Below are 18,882 nucleotides of genomic sequence, written 5' to 3' on the forward strand. Positions count from 1 at the left end.
TTGGAAAAAGGTTGGGAAACACTGAATTAGAGCATGATGCTGATAACACCAAGGTTGCAGGTTCGATCCCCATATGGGACAGCTTCACATTCCAGCATTGCAGGGGTGGACTAGATGATCCTCAGGGTCCCTTCCAACTCTACAATTCTATGTCAGAACCTATATGTCTGGATAGGGCTCCCTAAACATGCTTTCATTGTCCAAAGGTTTTGCCTTCAAAGAAGTGACCTGAGAAGGGGCTTTTTTGAGAGAGAGAGAGAGAGAGAGAGAGAGAGAGAGAGAGAGAGAGAGAGAGATGCTCTCCTATGCCGGCTTTGATATAATCTAAACCATACATTTAAAGCACATGGTTTCTCCCAAGGATTCCTGGGAACTGTAATTTACCCTCTCATAAAGCTGCAATTCCCAGTTCCCTTAACAAGCTACAGTTCCCATGATTATTTTTTTTTTTTAAGTGTACTATATACTGTGGGTTATCTTTTTGGCACCAGGTATATCTGTCCAGGCCTTTCAGAGGCACCTTTAACCAATTGTTTAAATTCTGTTTGGCCCTGGTGCTCTAAAAATTTATTACGCCGGAGTATTTTGCTTAGCTTTTTTACTTGTGCTCTTGGTGCTGCTGAGAATATGTGAGTAATCTCGTCTAATTTAATTTAACTTAATTAGCATTGTTCGTTAAGGTTGATGGGTGGGTTGTCACTATTGCCGGCTGGTATTTTAACCACTTTGGGGGTGAAATCAATAAAATTTAAATTAGAAAGACATGCATTAAATAAATAAATAAATAAATAAATAAATAAATAAATAAATAAATAAGCCAGCCACAAAGCAACACTTCCCAGAACTTCCTGAGGAGGAGGAGGAGGAGGAATTAATAAAGTCTGCAGTGTTAGATACCATCCCTAGACAGTGATTCCGAGGGGAACCTTAAAGGTAGCTATGAAGAAGGAAATAATGTCTTTCTTCTCGAGCAGCCTTCACTAACCTGGTGGCCTCCAGGAGCACAGCTCCCATCAGTCCCAGTCAGTATGCATGTAGGCTGGGGCTGATGGGAATTGTAGTTTAAAAACCTCTGGAGAGCATCATGTTGTCAAAGAGACTGGTCCTTTTTGAAGCAAAGCTAAGGCTCCACATAGCTTCAATGGATGCATGTAGACTGTGGTGGGGGTTGCTTTCTGGCAGCAGGCTAGCATTGTGTTACTGTATACTTGTGAGACTTGTAACCCAGCCTTAAGTATACTTGCTCAGAAGGCCCTCTGTGTTCCATACTGCTGCTTACTCCCAAGTAACTGTGAATTGGCCTGTAGCCTATAGCTCCAGCCTTAACATGCGTTCCAAAATTTATCCAGTGAAAATAGGGGTGTCCTATTCTATAATAATAATTTTTTTCTTTATACCTTGCCCATCTGACTGGGTTTCCCCAGCCACCCTGGGAGGCTTCCAACATATATAAAAAAATTAAACATTAAAAAAAAAACTTCCCTATACAGGCCTGCCTTCAGGTGTCTTCTAAAGGTTGTATAGTTATAGTTATCTCCTTGGCTCCAACGTTTCTCCAATGAAAATAGGGACATCCTACCACTGGAGCCAACTTCTAGGGCCTGAGGGGGCTTCAGCCCCCCAGTAAATTATTTTAGGGGGCCACCCCCCAAGTTGATGGGCATTGCCATTCAAATGGTGTGTGTGCATCATGTCATGTGATCATTTATGTGGAGCGGGACTTAGCTGCCCCCCCCCTTGCATTTTATTCACGTTGACACCGCTGCATCCTACCATACCCTCCAACATTTCTCTGATGAAAATAAAGATGCCCTAAGGAAAAGCGGGACATTCTGAGATTCAATCAGAAACCGGGACAGCTTCTGTTAATGCAGGACTGTCCCTGGAAAATAGGCACACTTGTAGGTTCTGGTCTTATGCAGTTACAGTAAAATAGGTTTTGGATTAGACTTTTAAGACTATTTAAAAAGAAAATGGCACCATTTGCAAAGGTCAGTATTTGCTTATTTATATACCACTTCAAGCTGACTGATCTAAGAGGTATACAGTAAAATCAATACATAGAATCGATACATTAAAATAGGGTGAATTATAGATCACGATTACACATTAAGGAAGAGGGGAAGGGTTAAGCCTTTCTCCTGCTTGGTTCTATCTACCAGGGCACCTCTTGCTAAATGCCCTGGTAAGGAAAACGTATCTCTAAACTAGCCTTCCCCAATGTGGTGCGTTTGCCCAGATGTCGCTGGGCTTCCATCAGCCCCAGCCAGCATGGACAGAAGGGTGGCCCAAAACACCTGGAGATGCATCACTATGCATTGTAGGTACAAATAATGCACCTACTTGGCCCTAGGATTACCAGTAAATCCAACTGGGAAGGCCAGCAGCAGGTGTGGTTAATCTTTGGCTCTCAATACTTTGCTGAACTGCAACTCCCTTCCTCCCTGGCCAAAGGACATGCTTGCTAAGGCTGATGGTGTAGTTCAACAACATCTGGAGAGCCAAAACTTCCCCCATACCTGGCCTACAGACCTACTCATCCTGGTTTGCAGGAGCCTCTTGTCAGATACTGAGCATCTCAACTCTTTGGCGGCTTTGCATACTACAACTCTTTTTTTTTTTTTTTTTTTTAAATATAATTTTTATTAGGGGTTTTTACAGAATAAAGTACAAAAACAATAAACAACCTTGCTTTTAACAGAGTTTCATAACTTCTTTGGACTTCCTCACATCTCCCGCTACCATTTTCATCATCATAGATTTTTTTTTTCATGCAATTTATCATCTAATTTGCAAATTTTATAACCACTTATTTAAATATAATCCTCTGCAAATTAATTTCTCTTAATCTCACTTTACATCCCATTCCGATCCGATTTTGTGGTGGCCAATTATTTATGATCAAACATCCTACTTAACTTCCACCAAATCACAATATTTTTGTAAATAAATCTTAAATTTCCTCCAATCTTCTTCAGCCCTCTCTTCTCCCAGGTCTCGAATTCTGCCAGTCATCTCAGCCAGTTGCATATAGTCCATCAGCTGCATCTGCCATTCTTCCAGAGTGGGTAGATCTTGAGTTTTCCACTTCTTGGCGATAAGTATCCTTGCTGCTGCTGTTGCGTACAAAAAGAGTGTTCGATCCTTCTTTGGCACCATCTGGCCGACAATGCCCAGGAGGAAGGCCTCTGGTTTCTTAAGGAAGGTATACTTAAATACCTTTTTCAGCTCATTATATATCATTTCCCAGAAGACCTTCACCCTGGGACAAGTCCACCAGAGGTGAAAGAATGTTCCTTCATTTTCCTTACATTTCCAACATTTATTGTCTGGCACATGGCATATTTTGGCAAGTTTAACTGGGGTCATGTACCACCTATATATCATTTTCATTACATTTTCCTTCAGAGCATTACATGCCGTGAAGTTCATCCCCGTGGTCCACAACCTTTCCCAATCCTCAAACATAATATTATGCCCAATATCCTGTGCCCACTTTATCATGGCCGACTTAACCATTTCATCTTGTGTGTTCCATTTCAACAGCAAGTTATACATTCTTGAGAGTACTTTAGTCTTAGGTTCTAACAATTCTGTTTCCAACTTCGATTTCTCCACCTGGAATCCTAACTTTTTATCCTTTTTAAAAATTTCTTGAATCTGAGCGTAATGTAACCAGTCTCGCACTTTGTCTTTCATTTTTTCCAAACTCTGCAATTTCCAATTATTTCCCTCTTTCTCTATTATTTCCCAATATTTCGGCCATTTGGCCTCCATATTGGGTCTTTTTCGGGCCTTAGCCTCCAGAGGTGATAGCCATCTTGGAGTTTTATTTTCCAATAGGTCTTTGTATTTTGTCCAGACATTAAACACTGCTTTCCTGACAATATGGTTCTTAAAGGCCTTATTGATCTTAACTTTGTCATACCATAAGTATGCATGCCAACCAAATGCATTGTTAAAACCTTCTAAATCTAACACATCGGTGTCCTCTAGAAGTAGCCAGTCTTTTAGCCAGCAGAAAGCTGCGGCTTCATAGTGCAACCTTAGGTCTGGCAGGGCAAAGCCCCCTCTTTCTTTCGCATCAGTTAATATCTTAAACTTAATTCTGGGCTTTTTGCCCTGCCAGACAAATTTAGAAATATCTCTCTGCCACTTCCTGAAACACTCCGTCTTGTCCACAATTTGCAATGTTTGAAACAAAAACAACATCTTAGGCAATACATTCATCTTAATAGCAGCAATTCGGCCTAACAAAGAAAGCTTCAATTTTGACCAACTGTCCAAGTCTCTCTTAATTTCAGACCAACATTTTTCATAATTATCCTTAAAAAGACTCAGATTTTTTGCTGTTATGTTTACCCCTAGGTACTTTACTTTTTTAACCACAGTTAGTTCTGTTTCTCTCTGAAACCGTTCTGACTCTGCATCTGTCAAATTTTTTCCCAACACCTTAGTTTTCTGTTTATTTAGTTTAAAGCCCGCTACCCGACCAAAGTCCTGAATCAATTGTAACACTCTTTTTGTGCTAGATTCTGGCTCTTGCAATGTCAAAACAAGGTCATCTGCAAAAGCTTTAAGTTTATATTGTTTCGCTCCGATCTGAATCCCTTGCACCAACCGGTCCCCTCTAATCAAGTTCAAGAGCACCTCCAGGACAGAAATAAACAGCAAGGGGGAAATCGGGCAGCCCTGTCGTGTCCCTTTTTCAATCTTAAACTCTTCTGTAACCACATTGTTGACTATCAGTTTTGCCTTTTGTTCTGAGTAAATGGCGTCAATCCCATTTTCAAAACCCCGCCCCACTCCCATTTCTTTTAAATTCCCCTTCATAAATTTCCAAGAGATGTTATCGAAGGCCTTCTCCGCGTCTATAAAAATTAAAGCTGCTTTAGTGTTAATATTTGTTTGCAGAAGTTCCAAAATGTCAATAATGTTCCTTGTATTAGCAAACAAGTGTCTTCCTGGGAGAAAGCCTGCCTGGTCTTTATGAATTATCTCATTTAAAACTCTTTTGAGTCTTCCTGCCAAAACGTCAGCAAATATTTTATAATCCACATTTAAAAGGGAGATGGGACGGTAGTTCTTAAGTTGTGTCTTTTCAGTTTCTGATTTTGGTATCAATGTGATGAAAGCTTCCTTCCACGATTCAGGCGCCTTCTTTCCCTCCATAATTTCATTGCTGACCTCCATCAGTGGTTGAATCAAAAAGTCACTTAATGTCTTATAATACTTGGAGGTCAAGCCATCTGGCCCTGGAGACTTGCCCAGCTTCATATTCTGAATGGCATGTTCTATCTCTAGACGTGTTATTTTACTATTCAGGAGAGATCTATTTTCTTGTGATAGTTTTTTAAGTCCATTTTTCTCCAAGAATTTTGCAATCTCTTCCTCATTTTGTGGCCCTTGAGTGTATAATTTCTTAAAATACTTCTGGAAACATTTTCTAATTTCCACCGGGTTCTGAATATATCTTCCTTCTATTTCCAAATTTGTTACTATGTTCAACTTTTGTCTCTTCTTCAACTGCCAAGCCAGCAGTTTCCCACATTTGTTAGCCGATTCAAATGTTTTTTGTTTCATTAATTTAATCTTCCATTCTATTTCCTGATTTATCAGTTTAGAGTATTGTGCCTGATGAAGTTTAATTTCTCTCAAGATCGGCTGTGACTTCGGGTTTACTCTTAGTTTCTTCTCTAACTCCTTAATTTTCCCCAAAATCTTATCCTTTTTCTCATTTTGTAGTCTTTTCTTTATGGCGTTCTGTTGTATCAAGAACCCTCTCATCACAGCTTTGCTTGCGTCCCAGATTGTTCTTTTTTCCACAGCAGTGTTCAAATTTATCTCAAAATAGTCCTTTATTGTTTTTTTGGCCTTCTTAATAATCTCCTGATCTCTAAACAAATTGTCATTCATCTTCCATCTGAAGGAGCCGGTTGGTAATAATGTCATGTCCATTTTCAACGCATTATGATCGGAGCAGGTCTTTGGGCAGATTTCCACTTTCTTCACCTTAGGAGCCAGACCTCTAGAAATCCATATTTGGTCAATTCTTGTCCAAGTCAGTTGGGCTTCAGAGAAAAATGTTCCTTCTTTCCCCAAGGGGTTCTTTGTCCTCCATATATCAATCCAGTCCATATTGTCTGTCATTTCGAAAAATGTCTTTGGTAGTCTGCCATCTTTAGTAACCTTTTGGCTTTGTGACCTATCCATATTCGTTGAAACGATCCCATTCATATCTCCCATCATAATGATGTTATCATAGTCCAGATAATCCAGCATAATCTCATGCAACTTCTTGTAGAATTCTGATTTCCCTTCGTTTGGAGCGTAGATTCCTAATATCAAAATTTTCTCTCCTTGGTGCTGTATTTCAATTGCCAAAATTCTTCCATGTTCATCTTTAAATAGAAATTTTGGTGAGAGGCTCTCCTTTGCATATATCACCACTCCTCTCTTCTTAACTGAATCCGAAGATATAAATTCTTGGCCTAACCTTTTATTTACCAATATTTTTCTGTGGAGCCTAGTCACATGTGTTTCTTGTAGACAAGTGATGTCTAGTTGCTCCTTCTTTAATATGTGAAAGATTTTCTTCCTTTTTTCCGGGCTGTTACAGCCATTTATGTTCCAGCTTAAAAGTTGCAGAGACATCCTGGATAAATCTGTTTAGTTTCCTTGGGATGGTGTTTTGTTCTGTAAGTCTTCAGGGTTCTGAGGTACAGGTACCTGTGGTGGTTCAGGCCCTGAGGGTAGTTCAAGTCCTTTGTGAAGGTCCTCTCCGTAGGTAGTCAAAAACTTATCCCTATCTTCCAAAGTTCTAATTTTAATCTTCTTCCCTCTAAAGGTAAAGGATAATCCTTGGGGAAAGTCCCACCTAAAGATGATTGAGTTGCTTCTCAACAGTTTTACTAAGTCCAAATATTCAGATCTGAGATCCAACAGCTGTTTAGGAATGTCCTTAAAAATCTCAATTCTTTTGTCCGAAATATTCAGAGATCTTCCGTAGTGCAGGCCCAGAATCTTGTCCCTTTCCTCCTTTGATCTCAACGTAATCAAACAGTCTCTGGGCTTTTCTCTCTTTGTAAGTCTTCCAAGTCTGAAGGCTGACACAATTTTGAAGTCTTCCTCCTCTAGACCCCAGAACTTGGAGAATTCTTTGGTCAAAAACTCAGCTAGGTTACCTTCTTCCACTTCTGGTATCGATCTTATCCTTAAGTTAGTCTCCCTGTTCCGAAGTTCCAACATAGAGAGGTAGGTCTGGTGTTCCCCAACCTGCTTGCTGAGCGGCCTTACTTCTTTTTCCAACTCTCCCACTCTTTGGCTGGTCTCTTCGGCCAGTTTCTGATTTTCACCTGCAGCCTCCTTCAGTTGTCCGATTGCTTGTGCATTCTGTGCAACTTGCCCAGATAATTTGTTTAAAGTTTCTGTATTAAGGTCAATTTTCGCAGTTTGTTGGTCAACTTTCCTGTCCAAAGATTCCAATTTCTCAAGAATTCTCTCTAGTACAGAACCAGATCCTCCTGAAGCCATCTCTTCTAGTTGTAATTCCTCAGTTTCTCCCTCCCCTGCCTGTGACAGGGAGGTAGCTTTTTCCTCCGAGGGCAGAGTAGGCACAGATGATCTACGTGTTTGTGAGGCTGCAGTTAAGGTTGTCAGAGTTGTTTGTCTAGTTCTTAATCCCTTTCTTTTTGCGCCACTCATTCCAAAGTTATCTAGCAGTCAAGGTCAAGCTGAGTTGTTCCCATGGGAAAGCTACGGCCCAGATGGTAACAGTCAAACAGAGGGCCGGGAAATAGAAAGTAAAACAATGTTTTTGTTATAAATCCTCAATCCTCTAGGGGGAGCATAAAATGTCCTAGGAAGAAGAGTCCATTCCAATCATACGAAATCTGAACCAGTACTTAGGGATCTTCACAAAAGTAGTTTTAGCAGAGTTGGTTTTAGGTTTGCCACAATATTTCAAGTTGTGCTTACTGGAATTCCATAATGCAAGAACGTAACCATTCTGAACTCCCTCAGACTGTCTCAAAGTTTAAGTACAATATATCCAAATTTGCAGTCTGACAGTTCTACTGCTCCGGCAGTTCTGACACCTGGGCTTCTTAAATAAAATTGTAATCCACAAAGAAGAGAATATATAAGTCCTGATCAAAGTCCAAAATTCAGTTGCTTACAGTCTTTAAAGGGATTAAAAGTAATTTCTGCGGGTGCTCAATCTGAGCTGTCAAAAAGTTCTCTCTATGCCTCCACTCCTCCTGCTCTTTGCTTTAAAGGTCAATGGCTGCGGAAGACGGACTTCCTTTTCCTCGTCTCTCCGCTTTCAGCTTATTTTCAAATATTTTAGTCCCAAAATTTAATTAAGTCCTCAGTTACTCACGGGTTGTTGCATTTTAGGATCTTGTATTGCAGGAAGAAAGGTCGGCGCTCACCGGCAACGGCAGCGCGGCTTCGCTCCGCTGAATGCGCATAGACCCACAGCGCCGCTGCCCCCTCTGCGATCCGGAGCCCCTTACGGGGTTCCCTCAACGTTTCGGGGGTTGCTCCTGGCGCCCGCCGGGTCCCGAGACCGCAGGCTTCCGCTGCCTGCGGTTTTCCAGAATGGGTCTCCGCTTCGCCGTAGCGGACGACCCTTTTCCAGCGGAGCTTCCCTCTCCCAGTTAGGAAAGGGCAGCCATTACCGTTCGCGCCGCCTCCGGAAGTCCTTGCATACTACAACTCTTCCCCACATCAGTAGCTCAGCAGCAGCCATTAGTGCTGGCAAAGCCTCAGCTCTCTGTGCCCACCAATCAAGATAACCCATGAAGACAAAGCTTGTAGTCAAATCCACGGCTGGAGACATAATTTTAAATAGAGAATAAGGAAACATTCCTCCATTTCTAAAACTTGGGAGCACTTGAAGCAAGTTTCATCTTATTCCTGCCAAGTTTTGGGCTTGACATTCAGGTAGCGAGCAGCTGCAGCAACGGAGGCAGGAAGTTTGCTTTTCTTCCTACCATTTGATTGATACTTCAGGGCCGCCTCCATGGACTCAGCACTCACAGCAAGACCATTAACTTTTGTCTTGCTGCAAGATTTCCCTCCTCCCTCCTTCACGTTCTGCTTAAGTCTTTCAAGTCAAGGAGTGTTGCTCAAGGCTCCTAATCTAAAGGTTTTGTCTGTTTTCTCCCTGATAAGTCTCAGGGATGTTTAAAAAATAAAAGACAGACTCAAGAAGGGAATAAAATCCTTTTAAAGTGTTCCTTTACTCTGTCTTTTTTTGTGTGCCTTCACTTGCATCCCCACTCACAAAAAAGTATTTTGCTCTCCAGCCACAAACTTTAGAGTGCTGTTTCCTTCCCTCTGCCTTCAGTGATTAGTTTTTCTGCATTTCTTTCTTATTCCCGAACTTCTTGGTGTCAAATTATATTATAATACATTAAATATATATTTAAAAAATACAAAGCACTTAGAAATACTCTTTGGGGGGTTTTAGACCTGTGTTCTCTCACTCTCTCTCTCATTAAAAAGTGACAGTAAGAAGAGTTGTTAAGGTACCAATAAAGCAGAATCCAGCACAGCCCTGGTTTATTTTTTACAACAGTATCCAGTAATAAAGGGAAAATTCTGGATCACAAAGAATAGCCTGAACAGGATTGTTGCCATCTTAAGACCATTGGAACCTTCTATGCCAAAGAACAGGAGCATTGTATTTTTCCTGTGGTTTCTCAACCAATGGTTCAGTGTTATTTGTAGGGGAAAGAGGCCACTGATCCTCAAACTGAGATGACATCAGTGGTGTAAGCTGCTTTGAAGAGCTTAACGCAGCGGTGGACAATACATTTGCTGCTGATGGCAGTGTCAGAAATATATTGTTATTGGATTTCTATGTGATTGCTGTGAAGGAATCTGGTTTGGGAAAGAAAAGGGGTGAGAAGGACTGCTTGCTGCGTGATCCCGTATGTGTCTGTTCAGAAGCAAGTCTCATCGAGTTTGGTGGAGCTAATTCTTATGTGTGCAATTACAGGGTTGCAGCCTTAAAGTTGCAGCCTTAAAGGGTTGCAGCCTTCATGTTTAGGGACCAACACCTATCATTGGGGAAATCCAGGCATATCACCCAGAATGGCTAGGAAAGAGCTGCAACTTCTTTGAACGTTCTGAAGGGATTTTCCATCCATCCTGTCCTATAGGAGGAGAATCTAATCTTGGTCTCCCTGGTTGTAGAGCAATTGTGCTAAAGCTTTGTCCTTCTGAAGGTTGCTGAACCACACCTCTCATCAGCTCCAGCAAGCATGGCCAATGGTCAGGGATGATAGGAGCTGTAGCTCAACAACATCTGGGGAGCCTAGCAGGTTTAAGTGGCTTAGAAATAATATTGACTAATCTGAATGGTTGAATGGTGCTGCACTGGTCGAGTTGTATCTAGGCGCTGCAAAAGTGAGTTGTCCCCCTTGTGCCACCTCTGGCACAGTTACAAACTGGGTTGTATACACTGTTTTGGACCCTATGCACTGCTATTTTAGTACAGGAATGCTCAGAATCTGGCTACAAAAAGAATTACCATCTCTGATATAGGAAATGTTTTGGTGCTTCTATGGAAAAGCAGTTATTCCATGGCTATTTAGTACATTAATCTCAAGATTGTAGGTTCAAACCCCACATTGGGCAATAGATTCCCTCATTGCAGGGGGTTGGATGACCATTGTGGTCCCTTCCTACTCTACAATTCTATGAGTTTATGAATCTATGATTTCATAAATGAAAATGCCCTCGGCGCAATCCTATGCCTGTCTCCTCAGACATTAAGTGCCACTGAGTTCAATGAGACTTACTCCCAGGTAAGTGTGTATAGGCTTGCAGACCCTGTTACTACCATGATTGCCTAGATCAGTTCCCTAGTTGCATAAGGAACAACACACACACACACACACACACACAATCCTATCAGCTCTACATACAGTTCTCTGTTTCTGCAATGAGAATGGAAATTAATAGCACTGAATGTTTTGCTTGCATATAATGACTGGAAAGGATATGTAGCCTTCCGAGCATAAATTTAGATGATTTCTTCCACATTTGACAAGGTTATAAAAATTATATTGATTCTGAAATTATAATTTTAGATTGGTTCTGTCATTTTTGCCTATTAGCAGTCTTTAAATGAAGTGATACAACATTACAATTAATCTTATCTTCCATTATGCACTTCCTGATGCTAAAAAGTAAGATCAATTCTAATTAAGTACACCGGTTTAGACGTTTGGGTAGGATTTATTTTAAAAGAATATCATGTAACACCACTGATATCACCAAACAAGATTTTTGTATTATTAAACACTTCATGTACCCATTTCACATTACAATTAAATAGGCAATAAAAGCACTAATATTGCTCCACTATTTGTGAGGAGAACACCAATGACATTGTTAACCAGAAACAGCAGGTAAAACAATATGTATTCTTATTCCAGACACAAAGTGAAATCACTTTTGCTCTGTAACAGCCATGAAGTGCATGGTTTGGCATGAAGGGCTCTGTGTGTGTGATTTGCGCACTTGGTGCATCTGCAGTTGCATCACACCAGCCCTTAATTAGTCTTTAGGTCCTTTTGAATCTGCCTGCCCCCATGTTGAGCAGAAGCAGGATCAATTTCTGAGAAAGCATTGCCAAGATTTAGACCTGCCATTCTTGCTAGGGTATGTGAGTTTAAATGCTGGTTGGGGGTGGATTTGGTAGTGGGAGCATGATTAGGGCAGGGGAGAGAAGTGCCCATAACCCAAGGATAAAGCACATGCATTGTATGCAGAAGATGCAACCTTAATTCCCAGAAACCCCAGTTCATGGATTTGAGCTGGGCTGCAAAAGCTGGATTAAGGCCCTATTAACAGTTAGAGCACAGGACATGGGGAGGTTGACCAATGGGACTGAACTGGTAGAAGGAAACTTCACAGAGAGAGGATGCAGCTCAGTAGCACAGCACATGCTTATATGAAAGAGCTTCCATAACTGAGTCCAGCCATTTACAATTTCAACAGGATATGGCAGCCGATGCTGGGAAAGACCTCTGCCAGAGATTCTGGAGAGCTGACCCAGTTAGAAAATACTAGGCAAGAAGGACTCGTGGTCTGGCTCACCATAAGGCACCTTTGCATTTGATTGATGATACACATTTGCATTGTTAATTCAAGAAAGAAGCTAGCCTTCATTGGTGTAAAATCTGAATTTCCCTTGGCACAGAATCTAGATGCCTGCAGTCATTGGCCTTACGAATAGCCTGAGAAACTGGCATTTACTGAACAGCTTTTATTTGTAGCTTCCCATTTTAAGCCAAAGATATTTATGGTAAACATGTATCCAGAATGCGGCAGCTAGACTGGTGACTGGGAATGGCTGCTGGGACCATATAACACTGGTCCTGAAAGAGCTACATTGGCTCCCAGTATGTTTCCAAGCACCATTTAAACTGCGGGTGCCGGCCTTTGAAGCTCTAAATGGTTTTGGCCCTGTATACCTGAAGGAGCATCTCCACCATCATCGTTCAGCCGGGACACTGAAATCCAGCTCCAAGGGCCTTCTGGCAGTTCCCTCACTGTGAGAGGTAACATTACAGGGAACCAGGCAGAGGGCCTTCTCAGAAGTAGATTGCCCTCCCATCAGATGTCAAAGAGATAAGATAAGATACAACAGTCTAGAAGACATCCGAAGGCAGCCCTGTAGAGGAAGGTTTTTTATGTTTAATGTTTTGTTATGTTTTTGTATATGCTGGAAGCCCCCAGAGTAGCTGGGGCAACCCAGTCAGATTAGCAGGGTACAATTGTTGTTGTTGTTACCCTTATTTGTGTCTGTGCCCAGTAGGTCTCATTCACATGATACAAAACAATTCAACTAAAATAGTCCAACAAAAATAGGAGGTGGGGCTGTGTATCCCACCCTGCGTCCCAACCCTGAAGGCTGGTGCCAGCTCAGGCACTTACCAAAGCTCTAGGGCTCAGAAAGGTCCTTACGGGCCTAACCTGTCGCCTGCGTACTCACTGCTGTGCCTGGTATCCATCCACAGTGGAAGTCATCTACCCCCATACTTCCATTGGTTGGGGATGACTTTTTCAAGGTTTTGTATTATTATTGCTTCTGCTGCTGTTGTCAGCAGCAGCAGCCACCTTAAGAGCCTGGTTTGCAAAGGTGGATATTAATTGAAATAATAAAATAAATAAAGAAATAGCAGAGGAGGAGGAGTAAAGCAGCCCGTTTTCTCTCTGTGCCACAGGGCACTTGTCCATTCATGTTAAGCCATAGTTTGGCTTAGCATTAAGCCTGAAACAGGCTTATGTAGTCCTCCTCTGTGTACATTTATACACAGGCTACGCTGGCATTTGAAATGTGTCTCATTCATGCCACAAACCATTGCTATGCAAGTCTAACATTAAGTGCTTTCCCAAACTCTTCCCTCAGTTCCTAGAGATATGCATTGCTCAGCCACTGGCTAAAAACATCACTACAAATTAAGGGAAATGACAATTTAAGCTGCCTAGCCAGACAAGCCACCTCTCCCTTGGAAAAAGTCAGATCTGCTAGTCTTGCACTCTGATTTGCTTTGTTCTGAAAATGGTCACCCTGGGATTCCAGACTTTGGGAAGTCACCTTGTCTGCCTCAGAGCCCCCCAAAATGTTTGTGCTGCCCTCTTTCTATCTAGGAGTGCCATTGTCCATTAATTGGCCTTGAAAGCCAATTACCCAACAATGTATAAATATATTGCTGTGCGTGGGTATATGGGAACAGCTGCAAAATTGCTAATATTAGGTCTAATTTAGCTACAATAAATTAGCAAGTGTGTGGAAGCACAGTGATGACAGCATAATTATAACAAAAGTCTATGTGTTGAAGTATACAGATGACAATACATACTAATTTTAGCAAAGAAAAGCGCGGAGGAGCCCATACCAAATGAAATGCACGCAATGAACAGACGGGACTAATAGCTCAGACACATATACTTAATGTGACCAGTCACTGTAAAAACAAAAAGATAGATGAAGCTGTTCAGAATCTAGCGCTAACAAGCAATGCAGTCTGAAACCATTAACTGTCAGGGGTAATAACACTCAAAATACTGAAGTGCAGTAAAACAGCAGCACTTTTCTGGGGATGATACACTGATGTGCTAGCACACACCTGTGAAGAGGGCACTAAATCTCTCCTTGCATTTATTACTATCGATGGAAGGGGGGGGGGAAACAACACTAATAATGTAAAGTATAAACGGAAATAGCAGACAGTAGAGAGTGACATTTGCATGGTCCCAGTCAGCTTGTTAGCTGAAGTGGGTTTTAATTAGCTATTTTCCAGCAAGCAAATGAGCAAATTAGTGACAGTCATAAACAAACAGAGACAATCAGACCCAAAGAACAAAAATTGATCACAAGCCCCCGAAACCGCCTACCCACCCCCAGTTTAAAAAAAACCCCAATGCTTTAATGCCTCATCTAAATTTACACTTAACAGAGCAAACCGTGTCAAACACAACACAAAGATATTCACATCAGAGAGTACAACTGAGATATGACACCAGAAGGAAAAGTCATACGATACGGCCTCATCCTCAGGATTTGTTTTACCCACCACAGAGTTCAGCAGAATTTCCCTTCTAGTAAGTGTGCTTCAGATCTCAGATAGAACAGGATGTTAGGAGGCCATTTTGATGTATCAAAAGCTTTGTGCACATCTGCCAGGGATTCATTTATGTATTTATTTAAGGGATTTATTCTCCAACCTTCAAAATGTTCCCAGGGTGGCCAACGAGAAGTTAAAAATTACAATAAAATAAAACAATAAACAATAAACACCTCACTATAAAAAGCAGTCTAACAGCAATCAGAAGATTTTTTTAAAAAAACCCACACAAAAACAAAAGCCACCACTGACAAATCACACTGGCAAGTCCCTGTAGCCAGGATGCCATCACTAGGCAGGCCCTTCCACCACACCTGTAGGCCTTCACTGAATATCTTAGTGTTCAGGCAGGAACATATGGATAAGGGATTTGAAGGTCAGAGCTAGCGCTGTTAATTCACCCCAGAAACAACAGGAAGTCAGGGGGCTGAGACAGGTTAGGTTAGCTTTCAACAGAGGATGCTCCAGAAAGATGTTCTTTGTTTTCAGAGTATCATATATGCCAACATTTCATAGACAAAACACATGCAAAACCTATGTTCTCATGTCTAGAATAACTACCGAAGAGCCAAATCCTGTGCATTATGCATTGCTCTTCTCTGTTTGCTGTTCACTGTATCCATTCATTCCACAACCGCAGGGGTCCTCAAACTTTTTAAACAGGGGGCCACTTCACTGTCCCTCAGACACTGTTGGGTGCTGGACTATAGTTTGAAAAAAATATGTTTTGTTTGGGAACGCAGCTGCCCCCCTCCCTTCAACAACTACCACACTGCCCCTAAAGTTCACGTACTCACAAACGTTAGGGGGGCAAAGTTTACCACAGTATTTGTAGTAGCTGAGCAGCCCATTGCTAAGCACGAACCAGCAGCACTGATAGCCCTTCAGGTAGTTGGTCCACTTGAAGATCCAGCCTTTGTACGTGACAGGACCAGGGCCAGCTGAGGTCAGGGTGGTCACAGGGGTGGAGGGCAAGGGCCCCTTGAGGGTGGTGGCCCCAACCAGGCTCATGGTGATGAGGAGGGCGGGAGGAGGAGGAGGGCGGGGAGGCAGCTGCTTACAGGCCAGGTAAGGGACGGCGCTGAGCAGGGAGACCAGCCCGTGGGTGCTGGCACTGCACAGCGGCATGCCTACCTTCCCCACAGGTGATGCCGCCACCGCTGAGGCTGTGCTCGGCCGCTCCTCCTACTGGCTGCTTCACCTCAGTGCCACCAACAGGGCTAGTGAGGGCAAGGGGCCGGATGCAGAGGTCACGCTCGCGCACGGGACGCCATACTTCCTTTCACCATAGACCCGTTAGACAGCGGCGGGTTCTGCAATTGCAGAGGGAGGGGTGTTCTACACTCTTTTACCAATAGGAGCCTCGCCAGCTTGCAAGATGTAGCAGCTCGTACAAGCACCTTTTAAACAAAGCATCCTCAAAATGCAAAACAAAAAAGGTACAAAAAACTGCTAAGTGACAAGGAGCAGAAAATGGTGGCACATCTGAAGTGTAGCAAGCGGGACTGCTCTCAGGAGACCAGATTGGGCACATGGTTCTTTGCATCGCATACCATATCCCACCAAAACTACCATGGGTGGGGTGGAAATGCTATTTGCAGGGATTGTGTGCACTATACATTGCATACAGGAACAACAGCTACCTCCTTGAAACTTTTTATCCTATTTTGTGTTTTGCAGTCATCCCCCAAGGATCTGCATAGTCGGGAAATGTCACCAAATGTCACACAAAAATTATGACTGGAACTTAACATCAAAGGTATTCCCACTTCTATGGAGGCTTGCCTAAAACAAAGGTTCTGGCAGGCCATTGTGTAGACAATACTGGAACAGTATGAAGAAGAGCGGTCTGCAAATTTCAATCAGTTTCTCCAACACTGGAGAAACTGCTAATAAAATATGTACTGGGGGGTCGCTTAATCCCAAAGCAACACAGGTGCTTGCCTTTTGCAAACATGACTCTCTCTCTTTTAAGATGAATTACTGAAGTATTAATTTTTAACCCAGCTGAAGCATTCAGAACTTTGCCAAAGTTGTGGGTGTTTACATATTTAGTTCCAGAAAAAAATAGAAGCTTAAGGAATTTACTTGCACGATGAACCTGTCATTTGGAGACAGTAAGAAATTAACTGTCTCCAGCAAATGTATTACTATTTGCTAGCTTAGGCTACTAGGTGGTTGTAACAATTCACAGTTTTTTTATAAAAAAATCTGGTTCGCTGAATCGACTGTAATGTAGACCCGCCCCTAGTGTATTATTGTGCAGTTTTCAACATGTGCCACAGCTCTTCAGCACTGACTTCTGCAATGACCCAGCCTTTTTCCTGAGAGGGAAATCAATCAGTATATAAATGGAGCAGTTATCCTTATCCTTATCATGAGTAAGGACTTTAGGAATAATAAAAAAAATGTGGTAAAAAGTGTTCAAGATCTAGTCAGCATTCTAGCTAGAAATGGGTGGGGAACACAAGGCAAATGTACATGTGAGATGACAATATAATATGTGTGCAAAACACTTTATACACATCAGTCTGTGAGGAAAGCACACGTTCTCTGTGGACTTCTTCACACTTTGCATTTTTAGCATTAACTACATGCCAGTGTGGTGTAGTGGTTAAGAGCTGTAGACTCATGATCTGGTGAACCGGGTTCGCTTCCCCGCTCCTCCACATGCAGCTGCTGAGTGACCTTGGGCTAGTCACACTTCTTTGAAGTCTCTCAGCCCCACTCACCTCACAGAGTGTATGTTGTGGGGGAGGAAGGGAAAGGAGAATGTTAGCCGCTTTGAGACTCCTTAGGGTAGTGATAAAGCGGGATATCAAATCCAAACTCTCTACTCTAACATGTGGCATGCATACATGGTATGTAAACAAAACACTAACATATTTGAAAGATAGTCTTACACATTAATATCAAATACTGCACATGTACCACATGGGGCCAGTCATTGGCTGGGACTACTACAGGTACTTGTTTTTCCAAGACACATGTTAGGTGTCTCATAATGTATGAAATTGTCCTGTTTCTAATCTCTTTCTTTTTTCCCCATTCTAAAAGCCCCACTCCTGACATCCTTTGTAGCACTAGTATAGCTTAGCTGGCACTTAAAGTGTATTTAAGTTAAACTAGTTGAAATGTATTAATTAAATTAAAATACGTTCCTCTCTTAGCCAATATATAGTTAGATATTCAGAAACAACTAACCTACCTTTCTGCCAGAAAAGTTGGTGGCTTCCAAGATTAAAATGTGCAAAATAAAGGGTTATATCCAATGCTAGTCAGAGTAATCACATTGAAATTAAAATTCATTTGATCTATTAATTTCAATGGGTCTATGCTAAGTAAAATTTAATTGGCTATAACTCATAATACTACACACACACACACACACACATCTCACTTAAAAGTTACATTAAATACTTTGAATAAGAAGGTTTTAAATTGCATTTGAAATTCTTATTCTTTGAGGGTTCCACCTGGGCTTGCTTCAAGACATTTTGGCACCTGAGGTGAACCACAAAATGGCATCTCCCCTCCCCACCAGGGAAAAAGGGGCGAATGAAGGTCTACATCAGAAATAAGGGGGGATAAATATCTGCATTTGGGATCTGTTGCCCCTATGGATCCTGCCACCTGAGGCAGTCACTTCACTTTGCCTCCTGAGTGGGCTGGCCCTGCCTGCTTCAGCACTCCTTTATTAGTCTAGGAACATATCATTTGAAGCAATGCTTCCTCAGAAAATCTTACCAAATGAAAGAACTGAACACTGAAAGTCTGTCACATACTGTGAGTCTTTACTTTATGGCCCTGGGAACTGGCACAGATACTTAGCTAATAATGTATTGTGTAGTTAGGCCCTAAGCCTAATAATTCCTTGCTCCTTTTTCTAACTGGGGCAAAGAAAGTCGGCTTTAATAGCCAGCTTGTGAAATTCTTCTACATGTGTAGTTTTGCCCTCTTTAGCAGCCCAGGACAATACCCCATGGTGGGAGGGAGAGGCTGATCTAAGGCCACCTAATACGTTCATGACTAAGATAAAACATGAGCCAGGGATTTTGTCTGGGACACACACAGCACATACTTTTAGCCACAATATCACACCAGTCCTTGGATTTTCTATGAATTTCTTGAAGCTTGTGAAACTCTGTCGTATTAATACTAATCAAAGTGTGTGTTTCATTTCACAGTGCTAAAGAACCTCTCATAAATGCACTTAATTTAAGCAAATGGGAAA

The sequence above is a fragment of the Podarcis gaigeae genome (assembly GCF_964106915.1).
Source record: "Podarcis gaigeae genome assembly, chromosome: 7".
Taxonomy (NCBI): Eukaryota; Metazoa; Chordata; class Lepidosauria; order Squamata; family Lacertidae; genus Podarcis; species Podarcis gaigeae.